The 22,617-nt window shown below is 43.5% G+C and overlaps 1 long non-coding RNA gene across 1 annotated transcript in view; it reads right to left on the bottom strand.

Moving 5' to 3' along the window:
- Positions 1 to 255: 255 nt before the first annotated feature.
- LOC147578205 (uncharacterized) overlaps positions 256 to 22,617 on the bottom strand; it is a 38,622-nt gene continuing 16,260 nt past the window's right edge. The window contains exon 3 of the long non-coding RNA XR_015254221.1: positions 256 to 560. This is a non-coding gene — a long non-coding RNA (uncharacterized LOC147578205). The remainder of the gene's footprint in view (positions 561 to 22,617) is intronic.

Here is a 22,617-nt window from a genome sequence, read left to right as displayed (position 1 = left end):
AGGACTTAGGACAGTGCCTTACATGTGGAATTGAGTGAATATTTGTGGATAAGGGTACTATGAAACAATTAATCAAGTGTATTACTTTATAATCCTTACACTTGTGGCTTATGCTTATTCTCTTTGGAAAGCAAAGGTTAAACTCTCTCTACCATCTCTGTTTCATTTCCCAGATCATCTTAACACATACGAGATCGCAACATCATAGTGTATCATTAAGGTGCTTTCCCATAGCAAATAAGCCACATCGTAGGCTACTGCAAGTGTTTGATTTTAATACTGTAAATATACAAAGGAAAGCAAGAAAGTATCTCAGCACTGCAGAGTAAAACACCATGAGGGACCCAAAAGTAAATCAGTAAAGGTTCCTTGCTGGTTTGGAATTCAAAAGCAATCCTGGTGGCCTGCTCAGTCTTCTCTCCCTCAGAAGTAGGTAAGTCTGGTTCTCCCTCTGGTAGACTCTGTCATTAGTAGGAACAAGCTTCTCTCTCCTCCTCTGCTTTTCCCCTGCTTCTCTTGTTCCATGCCTCCTGCCTGCCCTTCTGTCTAGCATCAGATTTCTCCATGGGAGAGAACATGAATGGGTTAGTACCTACCCAATGAAGACTGCCCCCACTAGAGAGAATTCTTGCACCTGGGATCTCAAAGGTGCTCACTCAGAGGATCCCATTGGCCAGGGTACCCATGTGGCAGTGTGTGCCAGGGGAGTTCCCTGAGGCTGCCTAAAGGGCTCGAAATGTGGCACGCGCTTGGGATTTCATGGATTTTTATGACGTTTGTGTGACTGTAGGCAAACAAGTATCACAAAACTATCTAGAATTAGCGGAACATTGAAAACATCATATAACCAATTCTGAACTCATGAAATTCCAACCTGCCGCCACCTACCCACTCCCAGCAAACCTGCTGTTCCCACAGACTTCTTCATCTCAGCTGAAGACCACTCCACCCTTCTATTTATTTGGTCCATGAAATTGGATTCATCCTTCATTACTTTCTTTCTCTTACATCCCACATCTGATCTGACTGGAAATCCCATTGACTCCACTTTTAAAATGTATCCAGAAACTTAGAACTTCTCACCATTATCTGCACTGTCATCACCACGGTCCAAATCACTATCAGTCTAGATTTACTGCTGTAGGCTTTTTTTTCAAGTTTATTTATTTATTTTCTGAGGAGGGGTGTAGGGAGCAGAGAGAGTGAGAATCCCAAGCAGGCTCCGCACTGTCACCATGGAGCCTGGTGCAGGACTCAAACTCATGAACCGGGAGATCATGACCCGAGCCCAAATCAAAATTTGAATGCTTAACCCACTAAGCCACCCAGGCACCCCAATTGCTGTAGGCCTCTAACTGGTCTCTATGCCTCCCCCCTTGCTTCCCGCCTGCACTCACCCCTCCACCAGCCTAGTCTCAACACAGCAGTCAAATTGATCCTTTCAAATATCGATCAGATCAATCATGTCACTTTTCAGTTCAAAACTCCTCAGTAGGTACTCATGTCTCTTAGAAGAAAGCCCAAGTCCTTACAAGAGCCCACAGTGTTGACATGATTAGGCCTTCCCACCTCCTCTCCATCACTCTCACTCTTGCTCACTCTGTGCCAGCCATGCTGGTCTCTTTGATGTTTCTGGAACATACTGAACATGCTCTCATTTCTGGTCTTTGCACTGGCTTGTCCCTCATTTTGGAACTCTCTTTCCCCCAGAAATCCACAGGACTAACTGCCTCAGCAACCCTGGGTCTCTGTTCAGATGTCAACTTCTTATACTAACAAATCACCTCACTTAAACCCCCACCCAGCATTCCCAAACCCCACACCTTCCCCATGTGGCATGTATTATCATATAATTTTCTCATTATGATTTGGGGGTGGGGGTTCTGTAGGGTTTTTTGGTTTGGATTTATTTTTCTTGTTGGTCTCTCTCCCCCTAGTAGAATGAAAGCTCCATAAGGAAACCTAGACCCATCTCTGAAACTTATAGATGCTCACTAAATATTTGTTGGCGGATACCTGATTCACCAGACAACTGAGGCAGCACCCTGAGCTTATGAATTTAGAAGAGATCAAATATTGTGAAAACTCAAGTGTGGCTTGGGGTTTGGTGTGATGGGTTGAAAAAATATATATGATTTTCAAAGGAAACTTCTTTTTTTTCCCCCTACTATCTAACTTCGAATCACCAATCTGAACTGATAGCAATTATACACAGATACTGATGTGCTAGTTCCCATAAATAAGTGCAAGCTAGTGAGTCAGTCCATCACTCACAGATCACTGTAATGTAGGCAGAATGAAAAGGTAAGTTTCTCATTCCACTATACTCACATGCAAGAAATATCACATTGTTGGATTTATTTGTTTGTTTTTCCTGTATGTAAATCAAATTAAATCTGCTCCACTCCCTCTAAAACAAGCTTAGGCTGAGGTCTTCTGCTATGTGCCCCAAGGTCACCACTTTTAGTGTTTGGCCACCCTGGCTTCCACTTGTCCCTGTCAGTGGCCCTATTAATCCCAGGGGTGCTGTGATGGAGGTCCCTGACACTCTTGGAATAGTCTACCACTAAACCATCCTTCCTAAATTTAGAGGAAGCTCACCTTTCAAAAGGTTACCTCTTCTTAAAAATAATGTCAACCTCTAGTCCCTCTTTCTTGATGATCCTGAACCCAAGAGATTTGTTACTTCAGCATGGCAGATGGAGTGTAGATGCGGAGTTCTACAAGGCACCAAGAATCAGATCTTAATTCATCTCTTTACCTGATGTAATACATCCGATAAGACAAAATAGCTTCAGAATGATTACAACAAAAGAAATTGTATCATAGAGTTTCTAAATTGAATGCATAAATTCTCAGACAGTGTAAAACAAAGATTGATCCAATGGGCTAGAATTTCTCAAAGGAATGTTGCTGGAAGAAGTGGATTTTGAATGAGTCCTGGAACAGGGGGAGAGAGACTGAAACATTCCAATAAAGGCAGGCGATTTTGTCTTTGTATGCAATAGGGGAAGGAGGGGGAGGACACCAAGTCGGGAAACAGTGAGTCACAACCTGGGCAGAAGGGTTAGAGGATCAGGATGTAGGATACCGCAGTCGGCAGGGGGATTCTTTACCATGGCAGAACAGCAAGTCTTATGGTGTGGTACGGCAAGATAGCTGGAAATCTGAGCACATCAAGTATGACTCAAGACCAGTTTAGATTCTGGGAAGAGACAGAGGGGAATGCAAATGCACTCCCAAAGCATTAGTGAAAGATGACCCACAAAAAAGGAAGAGACCAAATACTGCAGGGAAGAATCCCAAGTGTGGTATTGGGTATGTGCTCCATTCCCACTGAAGCATAAATTGGCTACTGAATTGCATTTCCCAGAGCTACTTCAGTGACTGGGCTCATCCGATTTCTCCTTTGGGTGGTAAAAACAAAAAATTGAAACCACAGAAACTCACTAATGTAGGGAAACCTGGGGTCATTTGTACTTCTTTTCTGGGATGGTGCTAAACTTTGTAACATTTCTCCCTCCCTCGGGAACTCAAAGCCCTTGCAAAGACCCAGAGCGTTACAATCACAGGCGGCATGCTTCCTGCAAAAGGGAGTGCTTGTAACAAACGACAGGAATGCTTTCCCCTTCACTGTAGTTTCTAAGTAGTATCAGTACTGCTTTAAATTTGTAGTATGTCCTTCATACTAGCTGCTCAGGCATACATCCTTTATTATTCCTAAGTTTCGTCCAATCTTTATCCTTTGAGGTGGATGATTACGTGAAACGGCTAAAAGTGTTTTGTGACTTTAGTCACAGCTCTAGTGACTAAGGTATGTGATTAGACTGGGTACAATGCCATATTTATGACAGTAAATAGATTGCTTTTCTCCTGCCTTTCCTTTTGGAGACTCTTTACAGAGAGCTGTTGATTTCTTACTTCGTCAGCTGCCACAGGGGGGACTGGATTCTTCCCGTGGTCGCTGACACCGGTAAGCTTACATTTTAAGGCAGTATGTACTCAAGCGAATCATGTTTAATACCCGCAAAAGTGAAATACCATGATGTGTGAGAAGAGAGCAAGCCATCCTGGTTTGAAGAGCAGGGAAAGGCTTCATAGGAAAAGGAGCGGTTTTGCCGGCAGTTAGGGGATGAATGGCATCAATAAGCAAAGAAAGGAACGAAAGGAACATTCCAAACTGAGTAAGAATAACAAAGTCACAGCCATGTGAAAGTGCAGGGTGAGTTCAAGCAACAGCAAACAGTTCTGTGGTTGCAGCAACGGGCACTTGGGAGACGGCGGTAGAAGATGAAACCCGACGATGGGGAGCCATAAATATCAGACATGGGGTTGCAGCAGGGACCCAGAAGAGCACGCCCAGTCATGTTCTGCACAATGACGGCCTCGTTGGAATAAATGGGTACCTTCCTGACATGCGTACGTTGAAGGATGGCACTCCCTGGGATGCCCAAGTTCCAGGGTCGCCGAAACACAAATCAGTCCCCCTCACTTGACTAATCACATCTGATATGATTGTGTTTCGGCAGAGAAAAAGTAAACACCAATTAGGTAAGAAATCAGGCTTCAGAGCACAAAATGAGTCATCCGGCAGACCCACAACGGCGGAGGAGACTTGTTCCTGCTGGGTGGCCTCATCTGAGGTTTCGGGGTATAAAGATAAACTCTGCCAGGAAGCCCCCTTAAAAAAATCTGTTTCTGCCTCAGGGGATTTACAAAGGTCTCTCCCAGGGTCAGGAGTCCCAGGGGATGAGGTGGCAGGGGTGGTTTGGGAAAAGCCCAGCATGGTAAAGTGCTGAGGTACAAGGCAGAGAAATTGAGAAGCTGAGTCTATTCTCCAGCACCAAGAGGAGATGGAAGTGATGAGGGTATTGGAGGGAGACCGCAGCTGGCTCAGCCTGTGGGCACCCAAGACGCACACCAAGGGCTCAGGATAGAGCACCCCTTGCTGCACAATGCATTCTGAATGCCACAGCTCGTGGTCTAAGGCTACCAAAACAATGCCCTGTCCTGGGCAGAAGTGGCCTCAGGACAGTGGCTCTCAAACTTGGGATACACCAGAATAATCTAGAGGTTTTATCAAAACACAAATTGCTTGGCCCCAACCCCAGAATTTCGGATTCAGTAGGTATAGGGTGGGCTGCAGAATTTGATTTTCTAAGGATTTTCCTATTTAGTGCTGATGTTCTGGTCCAAGAACCACTGACCTAGAATTTGATGGGCCAGAGAGCTCAAGTAAAGTTTTCAGCAGTTGAAGGCAAGCAGAACTGGAAAAGGTAGGATTTGATCATTTCTAGTTTGAACTACCTGAAGGGGTTTTATATGCTCAGAAGACTGATGAATGTCAAAAGAGGCAACAAGTCAGTGACAATGCAATAGAAAGAGTGGAAGAAGGGAAGGCTAGCTTAAAGGATTTTAAGAAGGAATCTGGCCATTTGCCCAGAACAACCACCTGTTGGAGGAGGAAGGCACTGCATCACTGGCCACTCACTGATAATCTACAGCTCTCCTGTCACCTGGCTGCCTCTAGAATCATCTGGGAAGCTTTCCCAAAACTCCAGGCACTGGGTCCCACGCCCAGGCAAATTATATCAGGATCCCTGCTGGTGGGGCCCTGACCGTGGAAGTTTCTGAAAGCTCCCAAATGATTCTAACAGCAGGTAGGGCTAAGAGCCACTGTCTGAAAAAATCTGATCCAGTTGAAATAGGAAACAAAAATCTAATAGGGGATCGTTGAAATAAGGAGTCTATCTCCAGTTAACTTAAAACCTAAAGAGATTTCTACACTGACCAGTCCTCACTCTCTTGCTCTGTCCTTCCCAGTTCTTCAATCCCGTTTACTGTTGATATTCCCAGTACCTGAGCAGTTTCTTCACTGTGCTCCCCCTACACTTTGCTAACTGTAGATCACCATTATGGTTTACAGCAGCCAAATGGCCTAAAGCTGAAAGCACTGACCAAGGGGTTCTCCAAGAGATTGTTTTCTTCCTGTCTCCCAGAAGCCTGACACCATGAGCAGGTTCAAAGTTTGCTTGTCTCCACAGAGCCCCAAGTCCATGAGTCATTTCTTTTCTGATCAAATCAAAATGTAGGTTTAAGAGTCATGAAATGCCCTAGTGAAAAGGAAGATTTATAGATGAGCTCGTCAAATATTTCCTAGGTAGATAATCTCAGTATAATGAAATCTAAGTGAAATTTCAACGAAATTCCAACATAAAACAGATTTTAAAAGAGGCACTAGGGGGGCACCTGGGTGGTTCAGTCGGTTGAGCATCTGACTCTTGATTTCAGCTCAGATCATGATCCCAGGGTCGTGGGGTTGAGCCCTGCATCCAGCTTCTTACTGAGCATGGAACCTGCTTAAGATTCCCTCTCTGTCTCTCTCTCTGTCCCTTTCCCCTGCTTGTGCTTTCTCCTCTCTCTCTCTCCTCTCTCTCTCTCTCAAATAAAAAGAAAAAAAAAAAGGCACTGTGGAACAGTGTGTATGCTATGTTGCTACTTGTGTTAATAAAAGAAAGGAGATGGGACAATGGTAGGAGGAGGGGGTAGTCTATCTCTGGACAACAGACCAGAGATGGTGACATTGGTTTCCTTTAAGGTAGAGAACTGGAGACAGGTTAGTAAAAAGACTAGTCACCACATACTGTTTTGTACCTCTTGAATTTTGAATCATGGGCATGCATCACCTATCCAATATTAATTTTTTTTTTTTGCAATTAATTTTTTGTAGTAGAACTATTCTGATTGGAGCAGTCTGGGCTTCACCTTGCCCCCCCCCCCCCCCCCCTTAGCCTACACCTCCACCCCTGGACAAAGAACCATTAGAATTTTTAATCCCATGAAGTTCCTCAGAGGATGCCACCATGGGATCTGGCTGGAGACCTGCTAAACTTTTTCAACCCTACATTTTTTCTTTTTTTTTTTTAAGTTTATTTACTTTTTAAAGTTTATTTACTTATTTAAGTAATCTCTGCACCCAACATGAGGCTCAAATTCTCGACTCCAAGATCAAGAGTTGCACGCTCTTCCAAGTGAGCCAGCCAGGCACCCGTCAACCCCACATTCCTTAACAGCCAGAATTGATGCCTAGAGAGGCCAAGTAACTTGCTCAAAGTCACACAGCTGCAAATTAACCTAAATCTCCTGATTCTTCCTTCAGTGTTTTGTTTTTTTTTATGCATCCTCAGACATTTAATCCCTTCTATGTAGCATCTCAGATACTTGCTGAGTTCCTACGACCATGCCAAAAAGATACAATTAATACAAGCACACACCAGGGGCACAGAAAGATTATTGACCGGACACCAAATAAATAAGCACAGCCCTCACTGTTACAGTATTGAAAATATAACAATAACCCTTACCATCTGTGAAAAATCACCTTATTATCAACCACAAAATATAAAGGATTATGTAGTTTATTTGGGTATTTTGTAGCATGAGTCACAAGACAAACATTTTGAAGATAAAAGCACCATATATAGAAAGCAACTCTGTAAGGTTTTTGTCGATGCTGGCACAGCCCCAATGACCACTAGGTGGCAGTAGTGTCCCAACAACAATAAAGCAGTAGGTCTACAGAGCTCTTCGTGAAACAATTATTACACAACTGCCCCACCTGGTTACACAGTCTTGAGACCCAGAAAGAATTATTAGTGCAAATTCCAAACAATTCGTCATTGTCTTGATAAGCTATGCTCTCTATTGTAACAGCCAAGAATGCTTTCGCTGGTGTCAAAAAGTAGGCTGCAACCAGCAGCCCTTGGGCAGAATCTGGTCAGCAGCAATGTGTTTGCCTAGGTCAGTGTTTGTTTGGTTGTGCTGCTTTGTCTTCATCCACAATGACTTTAGGTGGAACAGGCTCTCTCCAGTTTTCCAGATGCCGCACCACTCTTTAATATCTTATTAAAGATATTTAAGTTTCCTCCATATTTCTGCATGGCCCCTGAAGGCATTTGAGATTGAGATCTCTGCTAAAATGTCTTTCTTAAATATGCAGTAACTCCACAATTGCAATCTAACTGGTCTACTCAACAATCTTGAGCTCTCTCACCTCCACCTATCTTTTCTTATATCACCCTTCTATCTGTAATGTTCTTTTCCGAGATGTGTCCTTTTAAAAAAAAAAAATTGTTAATGTTTACTTATTTTTGATGGAGAGAGATAGAGTGTGAGTGGGAGAGGGACAGAGAGCAGGTGATACAGATTCCCAGTCGGGTTCCAAGCTCTGAGCTGTCAGCACAGAGCCCCATGCAGGCTTGAACTCACAAACCGTGAGATCATGACCTGAGCCAAAGTCTGACACTTAAGCGCTTAACTGGCTGAGCTAGCCAGGCACCCCCAAACCTTCTCATTCTTGAAGGCCCAGATTAAATGTCACCTCCTCCTTTTTCAGTCATATCAGGCTTAAGTGCATTTTCCCTCCCTTCTGTCCTCCAATGCCCCACAGGGCCTATACTACTTGGTTGGTGCTTGTTTTCCGCTCCATAGATTTGTCTATCTTTCATAGGCCTCAGCTATTTGTAAGTTCTCTGAGGAGTCGGCCTCTTCTTCATGTATGTAATGGTATTTTGTACAGTGCCCTCCCCAGCTTTTGATTTCTTCCAACTTAAAAATTATGCCAAAATCTCCTTAATGGGGAGGAACGGGAGGCAGAATGGTTTAGAAAAAAGTATTGTAGGGGTGCCTAGGTGGCTCAGTCAGTTGAGCATCTGACTTTGGCTCAAGTCATGATCTCACAGTCCATGAGTTCAAGCCCCATGTCTAGCTCTGTGCTGACAGCTCAGAGCCTGGAGCCTGCTTTAAATTCTGTATCTCCCTTCCTCTCTGCCCCTCCCCCGCTTGCTGTCTCTCAAAAATAAACATTTAAAAAAAAGGATTATAAGTCCTTAAAAAAAAGAAAAAAGTATTCTATAGAATATCACTAAAAATATATAATTTTTGATACAAGTATATGAAAAATTAAAACTAAGATAAGACTCCATTGTCTCCCTGAGGTGCTAAGACGATATATTTCAGGATTTAAGATAAGCTCTCGAATGAGACAGCCTGGATACATATCATCGCCTCACCCTTAACAAGCTGGGTGACTGAGCAAGTTATTTCACCTACTAATAATAGGATAATCATAGCACCTATTTGAGAAGTTTTTTTTTTTTAATTTTAGTTTGAAATAACTTTAAAATTACAGAAAAGCTGAAAACTTTGTAGAGTATTTCTACACACCCTTCACTCGGCTTCTTCTGATGTTAACATCTTACATAAACATAGTCCAAAGATCAAAGCCAGGAATTGACATCAGTGTGATACTATTAACTACACCTACAGACCTTATTTGGATTCCATCTGTTTTGCCACCAATTTCTCTTTTCTGGCCCAGGATCTTATACTGCATTTAAGTGTCATGTCTTCTTCATCTCCTCCAGTCTGTGATACTTCTGGAAAGGCAGGCCAGTTGTTTACAAAATGTCCCTCATGTTTTCTCATGAGTTGATGGAGGTTATGCATTTTTGGCAAGGATACCCAGATGAGATGCTTTGCCCTCTTAGTGCATCATAGCTGGGGGTACATGATGTCTACATGTCTGACTATTGGTGAGGTTAACCTTGGTAACTTGGATTAGGTGGTGTCCGGGGGGCTTCTCCACCGTAAAGTTACTATTATTCCCTTTGTAATTAATAAATTTCTTGTGGGGAGATACTCTGAGGCTATGCAAGCACCCCATTTCTCATCATACTCTCACCCACTAATTGGAGTGTCCATCACTGGGTCTCATCTGCAACAATTATTATTGCGGTGTTTGCCCAATGGCAATCTTCTATTTCTCTCATTCCTTCTGCATTTATTAAGCAGAATTTTACTGGAAGGAAAAACTGTTCCTCCTCCCTCCCCCCCCCCAAGTAAATAATGGTGGATGCAATGAAGTAAGACATTTACAACAATGCCTGGCACACAGTGAGAGCTCGGTGTGATCCATTTCTAATGTTATTATTGAGACAGTGTGAAAGTCCTCTGATGAATATGGCCATTTTCTGATTGGGAATGAGTACTTCTAAAATGTTTAAGGATATTCCAAAATAGTCTACTGTATTAGTTTGCTACAGCTGCCATAACAAAATACCACAGACTGAGTGACTTACCTTTTCCACACTTCTGGAGGCTGGAGGTTTAAGATCAAGGAGTAAGCAGATCTGGTTTCTTCCCAGGCCTCTCTCCTTGGCTTGCAGACAGCCACCTTCTCCCTGCATCCTTCCCTCTATGTGCTTCCCCCTGCTGTCTCCTCCTGTGTCCACATTTCCTCCTCTTATAAGAACACTGGTTGGATTGGATCACGACCCTCTTTAAAGGTCCTGCCTCCACATACAGTCACATTCTGAGGTATGGGAATACCTCTGAGGGAATTAGGGCTTCACTGTATAAATTTTGTGGGGAACACAATTGAACCTGTAATATTTACTTACTTATTTCAAAGAACAATTGTGAGGAAATAATTGTACGTGTGAGGGTGCTTTCAGAATTGGAAAGCCACCTGGGTGGCTCAATCGGTTAAGCGTTTGACTCATGGTTTCGGCTCAGGTCTTGATCTCACAGTTCTTGAGTTTGAGCCCCACATCGGGCTCTGTGCTGACAGCATAGAGCCTGCTTTGGATTCTCTGTCTCCCTCTCTCTCTCTGCCCCTCCCTTGCTCATGCACTCACTCTCTCTGTCTCAAAAATAAACATTTTTTAAAAATTAAAAAAAAAAAGAACCGGAAAGCACCGTACAAATGCAAAGCAATGGTGTAGAAGTCATCACAGAGCTGTAGCCATGCACACACCTCGCCTACAGACTGCTTAACAATGTCACTAGCACTATTAATCTGACCGTCCCTTCATGGCTATCACAGAACTCTGGAAGGCAAACTTCAACCCAGCTGCTGTCTGCATTATCACACATTCTCGTTGATTGGCACCCGCCATTAGTGTGTTTCGGATTTTTGTCTTCCTGAGGCTCCGGGCTTCTAGCAGCTCACTGCAGGCTGTGCCAGCTACCTCGACAGAGGCCCAAGGCTTGCCCTTACCTCAGAGAGGAAGCCTGCCTGTGAGGCCTGCCAGCACAGCGCCTGGTGGCTCCATCCACCAGCTGCGTAGCCTCGGGCTAGGCCGCTCAGCGCAGCACTTTGTCTCAATTCCACAGCTGAAAAAAAGGGATAACAACCCTCACAAGCAGGCAATGAGGATGAATGAGTTAATCTTTGTAGAGCATTTGGATAACACAAAATGGACAAATTCCCATTCATGTCTTTTGAGAACCCGCATCAGACTAAACACCTGCCAGGAAGCTAATCCTTTTATATAATGTTTTCTTGAAGGAGGCAATTTGCAGATTTTAATAAATCTTAGCCTCCCAGAAGTGGGAAAAGGGCACACACTTTACTCTATCTGCGTAAGTGACAAAAGGGAGAATGATCTCTTCCCACTGAAGGTTTTGCTTATCAGAGGCTACCAGAGGCCAGGCAGGAGCTGTGACCCTCGGTCTGCCTTGCCTGTCCCGGATAAGGGAAAAGACCCAGAGACTCTCCCCCTGGGCTGCTGGATATTTCTTCAGCCTCTGACATCCTCGCCGTCCACAGCCTCCACGCTGAGTGTGTGGGAGGACAGAATGGATAAAGTTTAACTGCTTCCGCCACTAGCTTGCCAAGCTCACCACCATTCTGCCAAGATAACAGCAGCCATTCCTTGCCTAAACATCATGCTTGGAAGCTATTCAGAGTCATGGGTGCTTTGACAGCCAAAGGAGAGAAGTCTTTCTTACGAGCTGCTTGGCCACTTCCAGAACATCCCAAGGGAACTTCTCTGTAGGAACTGTCTTTGTTTACTATACTGCATCCCCTTTTTTGAAAAAATTAATCCCTCTACCTGTGACTTACTGCCAGTGAGTACCCACCTAGTTTTGTTGGAAATCTTACTGTAGCATTTCCTTGCTCCACTGGCAGGTCATTATCACTTCCTGTTCAGCAGCAGCCTTCTAGAATATCTCCCTAAGTCATCCTGCATACTCCCAGTCTAGCCTTCCCTGTTCCTCTCCTCCTGGTCAAATCCTAAAACTGAAACAAAATCTCTCTATTCCCATACCCTCTGTGAAGTTCCATGTGGCTGTTGTGGCTTTTGACCACGCAGAGACAGTGTGTGCACGTGTGACAGGCTAATGAGGGAAAGGAGATCAACAGGGGCTGACAGAATAGCATGTACAAAATCGTGAAGTGAGCATGCGGCCTATTTGGAGAACTACATATAATTCTATCAAACTGGGACCTAAGCAGCAGGCAGGAAAGCTGGTGAGGGTACACGGAGCAAGGTCACAAAGAGCTTCGGGTCCCACGTGAAGCTTGGGCTTTATCAAGAGACAGTGGGAATCATTGAAGGGTTTTATGGAAGGTAATGTCGCAAACCGATTTACAAGTTAGAAAGATTTCTCTGGAGTGCCTGGGCGATTCAGTCGGTTAAGCATCTGATTCCGGCTTGGGTCATGGTCTCAACAGTTCCTGGGCTGGAGCCCCACATCGGGTTCTGCACTGGAGCCCCACATCGGGTTCTGCGCTGACCGTGCAGAGCTTGCTTGGGATTCTTTCTTTCCCTCTCTCTCTGCCCCTCCCCTGCTTGTACTCTCTCAAAAGTAAACAAACAAATAAATAAATAAGAAGATTTCTCTGGCAGAGGAGTGGAGAATGCATGGGAGAAAACAGCTACAAGCGGGGAGACCATCCAAGAGACTGTTGCAACAATCCAGAGTTGACAGCCGCGAGGGAGGAGACGTGATGGTAACTAGGTGATGTTCTTCAAAGTGCTGTACTTGGACCAGTGCCACTGTCTGGATGAGAGTCAGTCTTCCACCTGTTTTTAGCGATCCACTATGAGATAAGAACTTTTGCTAGAAAGTAAACCCAAGGCAGTTCTTCCTTCATCAAGAAAGCCTTGCTTTAAAGAGAAACAAGTGTGTTTGGTGAGGTAGTTGTTTTACGTTTTCCATTCTGGCTCAAGTGCCTTATCTTTGTGGACCTGAAACCAGCAGTTTACAGACCAGTACCATGAGTGGCACTAATTAAAAGTCCATTCTGATCTGATGATGATTTGGATCCAAGTGAAAAAGTTCAGTCATGCTGGGCTAGGAAAAGGAAGAAGACAATATATGCTTGTAAGAAAAACCAGTAACCCAAGGTGCTGAAGAGCTAAGACGCTTAAAGAGTGATGCATGAACTAAGTCTTTGAGGGCTCAAATCCAGAAGCTGGATCCAAGAATGGAATTACTACAGGCTTTTGAGTAAAGGAGAATGGAGTTCAAATCCTAACTCTATGAGTATATACTGACGCTAGTTAGCTGATCTCTCTGAGCCTCATTTCCCTGTCTGTAGAACGGAGGAAATGATACCTACCTCACAAGAACACACTACCATGATACAGCATGTGACAGGTGTTTGTGAACATCCCCAAGATCTGGCACATGATAAGCACTTATGAAAATGTATTAAACACCAGAAAAATTAAGCAGAAAGGTAATGAGGAGACTGTTTACAAAAAAAAAAAAAAAAAAAGAGTAGTGTGAATTAAGAAAGTGTTGGGAGTGTTAGCCTCTCTGGAATACCAAACTGTAAAAAAAAAAAGTAAATCCATGCAGAGATCTGCCCCAGCAGAGCTGTAAAGTCCTCTTTTCTACCTCCATTCCTTCCCCAGAATTTTCTTCCTACTTCCAGCTCCAGTCTGACGTTCTGTGGCCCAGCCTTTGAGTCATCCTGACTAAGTGTCCATCTCCAACCTTTAGTCTTGTCTGATAACAGGGCGTTGCTTTGGTGCCATTTTTGGCCCTATTTCAACCCCGTTCATGTTGTAGGTACCTACCCAGCACCCCAGGTCCCTCTATTGGACCACCTGGGCTGCTCTTACTAATCCCCTCCCATGGAGATTCCCAGACTCGTAGCCCTATAGTGGTTCCCTGACACCTACCTGCAGATAGATGCCCTTGAGAACACACAGAAGCCCATTACCTCTTTCTTTGGACCTCTCTACAATTTACCTGCAGGACTCTGATGTAATACTGCCAGCACCCTTGGGCACCAAACTTTGTGGTCAGATGGAAATGTATCCCAGTAGCTGATGAGTCAGGGGTTCCCCCACCCCTCAGTACCTGCCTGAGCCCCAGAGTAAAACTCCAGTTCTAGATCCAAGCCTTTCACTACACATACCTCGGGTTAAAAAAGCAAATAGTACTTTATATTCATATGGCAGTTCGCAACTTACAGTGTTCTTTCACATTATCTCATTTGAGCCTCACACTAAACTCATGATATAAAAAAGAATCAATTTCCTGATTTTACAGATAAAGGCAAGTGACGTAGCAAGTAACTATTCCAGTTTTCCTGACAGTCCTGGGGAAACTGAGATAGTTTGTCACCCTAGGTCCTAGAGCTAGTAAGTGACAGAGCTAGGATTTGAATTCAGCACACATAGCTCAGTACTGGATTAGTTGCACTCAATAAATATTTGTTAAATGAACGACACCTCATCTGTCTGCTTTCCACTGCATCGTGTGCCTCTCACAAACAGCATCCCTGTTAGACTAAGACATACAGGTCTTATACGCCTTCTTTCTTCCTGAAATGGCAATCAGAGAAAGGATGGGGGAAAGCACTGCTTTGCATGAGAAAAGCATTCTTGCATTAACTCCCATGTAGGAATAAACACCGACAGTAATAATTTCAACAAAGGAATTAATTAAGCAGAGTCTGTGATTATCTTAACAAGAACTTGAAATCAAAAGTGATTGTGAATGGGCCACTAACCCAATCAATATACACACTTTGCCCCAGAATAATCAAAGCTGATTGCATATATGAATATTCAGTATATGTAAATTTTAAATCCTAGAATCACATCATAATGGATGGTTGTAAGAGACATGAAGTATATCTCTTTAAAGTCAAGCCGAGGGGCTCCTGGGTGGCGCAGTCAGTTAAGCGTCCGACTTCAGCCAGGTCACGATCTCGCGGTCCGGTCCGGGAGTTCGAGCCCCGCGTCAGGCTCTGGGCTGATGTGATGGCTCAGAGCCTGGAGCCTGTTTCCGATTCTGTGTCTCCCTCTCTCTCTGCCCCTTCCCCGTTCATGCTCTGTCTCTCTCTGTCCCAAAAATAAATAAAAACGTTGAAAAAAAAATTAAAAAATAAAAAAATAAAGTCAAGCCTAGGGGCGCCTGGGTGGCTCAGTCGGTTAAGTGGCCGACTTCGGCTCAAGTCATGATCTCACACTCCATGAGTTCGAGCCCCGCGTCGGGCTCTGTGCTGACAGCTCAGAGCCTGGAGCCTGTTTCAGATTCTGTGTCTCCCTCTCTCTGACCCTCCCCCATTCATGCTCTGTCTGTCTCTGTCTCAAAAAATAAATAAACATTAAAAAAAAAATTTAAAAAAAATAAAGTCAAGCCTAGCCTCTGGGGCACTTGGCTGGTTGAGTTGAAGGAGCTTGGGACTCTTGATCTCAGGGTCATGAGATGACCCTGATGTAGATGTTGGCTGTACAGAGATGTTGGCTGTAGAGATTATTTAAATAAATAAAACTTTAACAAAAAATAAAAAAAGTCAAGCCTAGCCTCACTGAAACCATCTCAGGAAAGATGACAATCTGTGCTCTTTTCGAAGAGAGAACCCACATGACACTTCATTTAACCATCAAGGAAGGATGAGAGTTAAGAGGATTTGTCAAAGGTATGAATTCTAACTCAACACGGAAAATCTTTCCCTTTCCCTTCACCTGCCAAGTAGGCTTCTGTCCCTCAACAACGAAAAAAGAGAGAGAGAGAGATAAGCATTGTTATCCAGGGAGGGGTTCAGGTGGTGACCCTCAGAGGGGCAAGGGTTTCTTTACAGGCTCCTCCAGGGCCAACACTAGCTTGGGACTTTGTGCAAATCACAAAAACTCAGCTTCTCCAGGGGGACCAGTTAGAACAAGGTGTCCCATCTTCTGAGCTGTCACAGACACCCTCCGTGGCAGACAGCTAGTTGGGAGAGGGCCCAGGGTCAGCCCCAGGCACGTACCCTCTGCCAGACTCTTGTGCAGGCACCACTTCCAGTCTCCACCCACCCAAGCCTCTGCCAGTTCAAGCTCCCCTCTGTCATCCGGGGTGCAACTGTCCTCCAAGACCACAGCCTTTCTTTTGACATTTTTCCTTCATTAACGTATATCACCTTCGGGGATAATTATTTCCCAAGACTCAGCCACATTGTAGGGCAACCATTGTATGCACTGAACATTGACCTTTTTTGCCACTTTACAATCTTTATGTGCATCAAAAAGCTTCTGAATAGTCACCATTCATTCAACAAACATTCATGAGATGCCTATACTGTCTCAGGCACAGTGCTGGGTACTGAAATCTGCAGTGGAACAGTTACAAGGGGCATGAGTTCTGGAGGCCATTAAGGGAGCAAGGAATAAAAAGCCATTCCTGGAAGAGAAGACAGCATCACACAGTTTAGACAAAATGCTCAGAAAACTACAAGTTAGCTCAGAAAGGCTGCAGGCAGGGGTCTTTAAGAAATGGCAGATGTGAGCCTGGATAATTCGGTACTTTTCCAGGAAGTCTTCTCCAGCTGATCCCTAGAAAAGCAAATGCCTCTGCCCTCTCTCCTTATTAAACATAAGGCAATCAAGGCTTCCTACCCTCCCTTTCCCATTTTCCAATTCTCAATGCTTTTCCACCAATGAAAATAGATCATTCCCTGTCTGCATTTTCTTTTCCATCTGTCTTCTGCATATACCCTACATGTTAATCCACATCAGTGTTTTCTGCCTGTAACCACTGGGAAGGGTGGAGTAGTCAGTGTTTCCTGTGACCCAGGAAGAAGAGAAAACAGAGGTTATCAGTTCTGGGCTATACAAGCCACTGTTTCCTCAGAAGCCTGGTTAACCTATCTTACTGTAACATCAGATACCTGTGTCTGCCAAGCATACATCATTAACAGAAGAAACAGAATATTTTACACTCCCCAAAATGCTTTCTAGTGGCAGAAAGGGAGCTAAGCAAAGGATTGGCTTAATTCAGCCAGGGTTAAGAGGAATACAAACAGTGGGAAGGGAGAAAGGCTGAGAAAGGCAATGGAGAAGGGGAAGGAGGCTCTGTGAGAAGTGCTCCTGGCTTTAGCACGTTCACGGGCATGACAGTCATGTGCCTGTCCCATCCACAGGCTCACCAATAAGTCTTCCCCCAGCTGGCACTGCCAACCTGAGCAGGTTGGGACAGGAATAGGATCCCACCCAAGGGCTGTCAACCCGCAGGCTGCACAGTGAGCTGCAATGCAGCCTGGGAATGATGACAACAGTGGTGATAATAACAGCCGTGATGTGTTGCGTGTTTACAATATGCCTAGTAGATAGCTTATCTCCGTTTAATCCTCACAACAATGCTATGAAGTAGCTACTACTATTATCTACCTTTTACAGAAGACAAAAAACATGTTTCCAGAGGCTTCACAAATCTCCCAAGATCAGAAGCTTAAGTCAAACCCTGGTCTGTCTGATTCTAGAGCCAAGCTCTTGCTCACCTTTCAGTACTGCTTTTCGTTCATTTTGTATGTGTTCAACAAATGCTACCTAGTACTCACTGCTAGCCAAGTACTGTGATAAGTGCAGATACAACAAAGGCCAAGATTAAAAATGTCCCTGCCCCCAAGGAGGTTATACTCTTCAGAGGAGCTGAATAAAGAACACGCAAATAATGAAAATAAGTACAGGTTGCATTGAATGCTATGAACAAGGTGAATGGAATGTTATGGTAGAGGAAGATGGAAGAGAACTAGTTAATTGTATGGGCAGAGAAGGCCCCTTGATGAAGGGACATTACTGAGATCTGAAGGATGTGACACAGCCAGCCATGAAGTGACCTGAAGAAGAGGTGAGGGAACAACAAGACCCAGAACAGGCCTATCAAAGAAGAGGCAGGGGGTCAATGTGGCTTTTGTCTATAGAGAGTGTGGCAGGGAGCGGATCATGAGGGCCTGTAAATGCTGTAAAACGAGTTAAAATTGTCTTCTGTGTGCAACCCATGCCATTGTAGTTTGTTAAGCAGTAGAGTGGTGGCTTTTTCACTTTTTATTAAAAAGAGAGACAGCATACATGGATTGGAGGAACAAATACTGTTAAATGTCCATACTCCCCAAAGCAATCTATACATTTAATGCCATCCCCATCAAAATACCAAAGCATTTTCCACAGAACTAGAACAAGTCATCCTAAAATTTGTGTAGAACCACAAAAGACCCTGAGTAAATAAAGCAATCTTGAAAAAGAAGATCAAAGCCAGAGGTATCATAATTCCAGACTTCAAGTTGTATTACAAGGCTGTGGTAATCAAAACAGTAGAGGGCAGACGAAAAAATAGATACACAGATCAAGAAACCAGAAGAGAAAACCCACAATTGTATTATTAATCAATCTTAGACAAAGCAGGAAAGAATATCCAATGAGAAAAAGACAGTCTCTTCAACAAATGGTGCTGGGGAAGCTGGACAACAACATGCAAAAGAATGAAACTGAACCACTTTATTACCCCATACACAAAAATAAATTCAAAATGGATTAAAGACCTAAAATAAATTCAAAATGGATTAAGGACCTAAATGTGAGACCTGAAACCAAAAAAAATGTAGAAGAGAGCACAGGCAATAACTTCTTTGACATGGGCTATAGTAACTTCTTTCTCAATAAGTCTTCTGAGGCAAGAGAAACAAAAGCAAAAATAAACATTGGGACTACATCAAAATAACAAAAGAGGAGGAGGAAACAATCAACAAAACTAAATGACAACCTATGGAATGGGAGGAGATAATTGCAAATGACATATCTGATAAAAGAGTATTTAAAATATATAAAAAAACTTACAAAACTCAAAAATGAATAATCCGATTAAAAAATGGGCAGAAGGCATGAACAGACATTTCTCCAAAGAAGGCACACATATGGCCAACAGGCATATGAAAAGATGCTCATCCTCATTTATCATCAGGGAAATGCAAATCAAAAGTACAATGAGATATCACCTTACACCTGTCAGAATAGCTAAAATCAAAAACACAAGAAACAACAGGGGTTGGTGAGGGTGTGGAGAAAAATGAATACTCATATACTGTTGATGGGAATGCAAACTGGTGCAGCCATTGTGGAAAACAATGTGGAGGTTTCTCAAGTTAAAAATGGAACTACCTTATTATGATCCAGCAATTGCACTACTGGGTATTTACCCCAAAAAACACAAGAACACTAACTCAAAGGGATACATGCACCCATATGTTTACAGCAGCATTATTTACAACAACCAAGATATGGAAGATGTGGTATATATATATATATATATATATATATATATATATATATATGTATATATATATATATATGAATATTATTCAACCATAAAAAAGAATGAAACCTTGCCATTTGCAACAACATGGATGGAGTTAGAGTATTCTGATAAGTGAAATAAGTGAGTCAGAAAAAGACAAATCCATATGATTTCACTCATATGTAAAATTTAAGAAACAAACAACAACAACAAAAAACAAGCAAAAGGAAAAAAATAAGAGAGAGAGACAAAGCAAGAAACAGACTCTTAATTATAGAGAACAAAGTGATGGTTACCAGAGGAGAGGGGGGTAGAGGGATGGATCAAATAAATGATGGGAATTAAGGCATGCACTTGTTATAAGCACAGGGTGATGTGGTTTTGGAATGATGGGGATTTGGAACTGACAGCCAAGAAAGAATTTTTGAGACATCTTTGGTGCAAAAAAGGTGATTTCATTAAAGCACAGGAACAGGACTCAGGGAAGGAAGAGCTGTACTGGGGTTGTAAAGAATGACTGGTTATATACTATGGAGTTGGGGGAGGTAAAGGTATACGAAGGCCTCCAGAAGGACTTTCATATGCTAAAAGGGACTCTTAAGATGCCAGGGGCCTTGCTATTATCAAGCTAAGGTTGTTTTCCCTCTAGTAAGGCACTGACATTAAGACAGTAGGGGGTTTGGGGCACCTGGGTGGCTCAGTTGACTGAGGTCTGACTTTGGCTCAGGTCATGATCTTATCGTCACTGGGTTGGAGCCCTACATTGGGCTCTGTGCTGTCAGCCCATCAGCTCAAAGCCTGCTTTGTCCTCCTCTCTCTGCCCCTCCCCCACTTACACTCTCCCCAAATAAATAAATATTAAAAAAAAAAAAAGACAATAGGGGGTTCCTGGAGAAATGTTATACTCTGTGTTTGCCTCGAGTATTTGTCAATGAGCTGAAGGTCATAAAGAAATTTTTCAAATAAATTTTCATGTTTATTTATCTTTGAGAGAGAGATTGAGAGAGAGAGAGAGACAGAGAGAGAGAGAGAGAGAGAGAGAGAGAGAGCAGGGGAGGGCTAAAGAGAAAGGGAGACACAGAATCCAAAGCAGGCTTCAGGCTCGGAGCTGTCAGCCCAGAGTCCAATGCGGGGCTCAAACAAGATCATGACCTGAGCCAAGTTAGAGGCTTAACCAACTGAACCACCTGGGCTCCCGGAAGATTGCCTTTTTCTTGTAATTTACTAAGATATTTGTAAACTTAAGGAGACTCCCGCCTTACATGATTGTGATCTCTATCAGTTAACCATTTGTTTTCCCCCTTTCCTTTGTTCTTGGGCAGCCAGAAGTGCTAGAGGAATATCCCACAAAGGACCTGGGGAGGAGGAGGGATGTGTTTGCTGAGTCTCAGCTTGCATTATGCTCCCTCATCATTAACTAACTGTAGTTAAAATAAAAACTTTAAGAAAAAGAAAGGCAGCATAGTGTTCTAATTAGAAGCATAGATTCTAGAGACAGAATAACTGGCTGCAAATCCCTGACTTGCTGCTTGCTAATGTTAAAAAAGGGACAACAGGCCCCAAATGGAGTCACTTGTGCTAAGCCCACGTCACCAAACCAAGACTTAATACCGAACTTAATTACACTTTCAACCTCTCCCAGAAGTAGACTTGGGCCAGTTAATTTGGAATTTCTTCATCAGCACTAAGGTAATCTGCCTGATGGACTTCCGCTCTCCCCTAAAGGAAGGTGACCTTGCCTCAAACAATCTACTCTTTGCTAATGACTTCCTTGTCCTGTCCCCTTCTGCCCATGAAAATATTTCATTTTGCCCAAGTCTTCAGAGCTCCTTTCTATTTGCTAGATGAGATGCTGCCCGATTCATCAATCATTGAATAAAGCCAATAAGAACTTTAAATTTTACTAGGATAGGGGAGCCTGGTGGCTCAGTCGGTTGAGCGATCAACTTCAGCTCAGGTCATGATCTTGTGGTTTGTGAGTTTTAGCCCCGTGTCAGTCTCTGTGCTGACAGCTCAGAGCCTGGAGCCTGCCTCAGATTCTGTGTCTCCTTCTCTCTCTGCCCCTTCCTTGCTCATGTTCTGTTTGTCTCTCTCTCTCTCTCTCAAAAATAAATAAAAGTTATTATTTTTTTTAATTTACTAGGATAACTCTTGCTTTTTAACAGATTTGGTGGCAGCTGTGGGATCTGAAAGAGACTTTCAACAGTTTGGGGGACAACAAAAACACAGGCATGGTCCCCATACACCCTTTGAGTTCTCTGTCTTTCTCACTGTTTCTGAAGGCCATGGGTTAGCTCCTCTGGATTCTGAGCTCCACTTTCTCTGCATCACACTCCTGATTTAACTGGCTTTCCAGTCCAGCGCTTGTCAGGTGAGCTTGAGCAGGCACACAGTTCCATCTGGAACTTGAGTCCCTAGTCCTTGGTTCAGTCCCCAGCTCCCCATTTGTTTGGAATCCTAGTCCATAGTCCCCAGCTGTTGATTTCTGCTGGCTCAGTCCTCTCCCCAGACCTCAGTTTGATGCTGGGAATTGCTGGTCGTGCACACAAGGCTTTCTATTGACCAGTCAGTAATATCTGTGGTTACTCCTGGCATGTTGCTATGAGCATGTTTGTCTGTCTTGCTTTGTATAATTTAAGGCTACTGCTAAGGGACTCTTGGAAGCCAAAAGCCATAAAATTGGTGGGCATGAGCCAAGCAGTAGAGGCTATCAGAGCACTCACCACCTAACTCTAAGACCCCGTGTTAGGATAAGTTGGTCACAGAACGGGTTAGACTGACACTAGGTCACCCACCGACCTCAAGAAATTTCCATGCAGTGAGATACACTGTAAAGCACCACACAATCCCCAGCCTCAGGGCCCATCCCTTTTAAGAATTAGCTTGGTTTCTGGGGACCCAAAGGCTTAGCTAAAAAAATGGGATCCTTAAATTCCAAGGAGTTGAGCATGCTACCTTCCAGCACATCTGCTTACTTTATGTATAAAAACTGTGATCCTGGAAGCTATGAATATCTACAAAAGTGGCAAATTTTGTATTAAATTTGTGTCCTAAACTTGGCTTGCTAACTGTCAGGTTCGGGGTCCCAGAATATGGCTGGACAGAAATGTGGGTTGCACCCCCATTTGCAGCTAGAGATTTGTGGACAGAAATGTGAGTTAAACTCCATTTGTGGTTAAGGATCCTACCAAACTACCACCAGCCTTCAGGGAAATCCCAGCCCAGAATTATGGTGGCCATTATGGAGAATATTGCAAT

Source organism: Puma concolor, chromosome C1 (genome assembly GCF_028749965.1).
Source record: "Puma concolor isolate L17-30 chromosome C1, mPumCon1.1.hap2, whole genome shotgun sequence".
NCBI lineage: Eukaryota > Metazoa > Chordata > Mammalia > Carnivora > Felidae > Puma > Puma concolor.
This window is presented reverse-complemented; position numbering and strand designations above follow the sequence as displayed.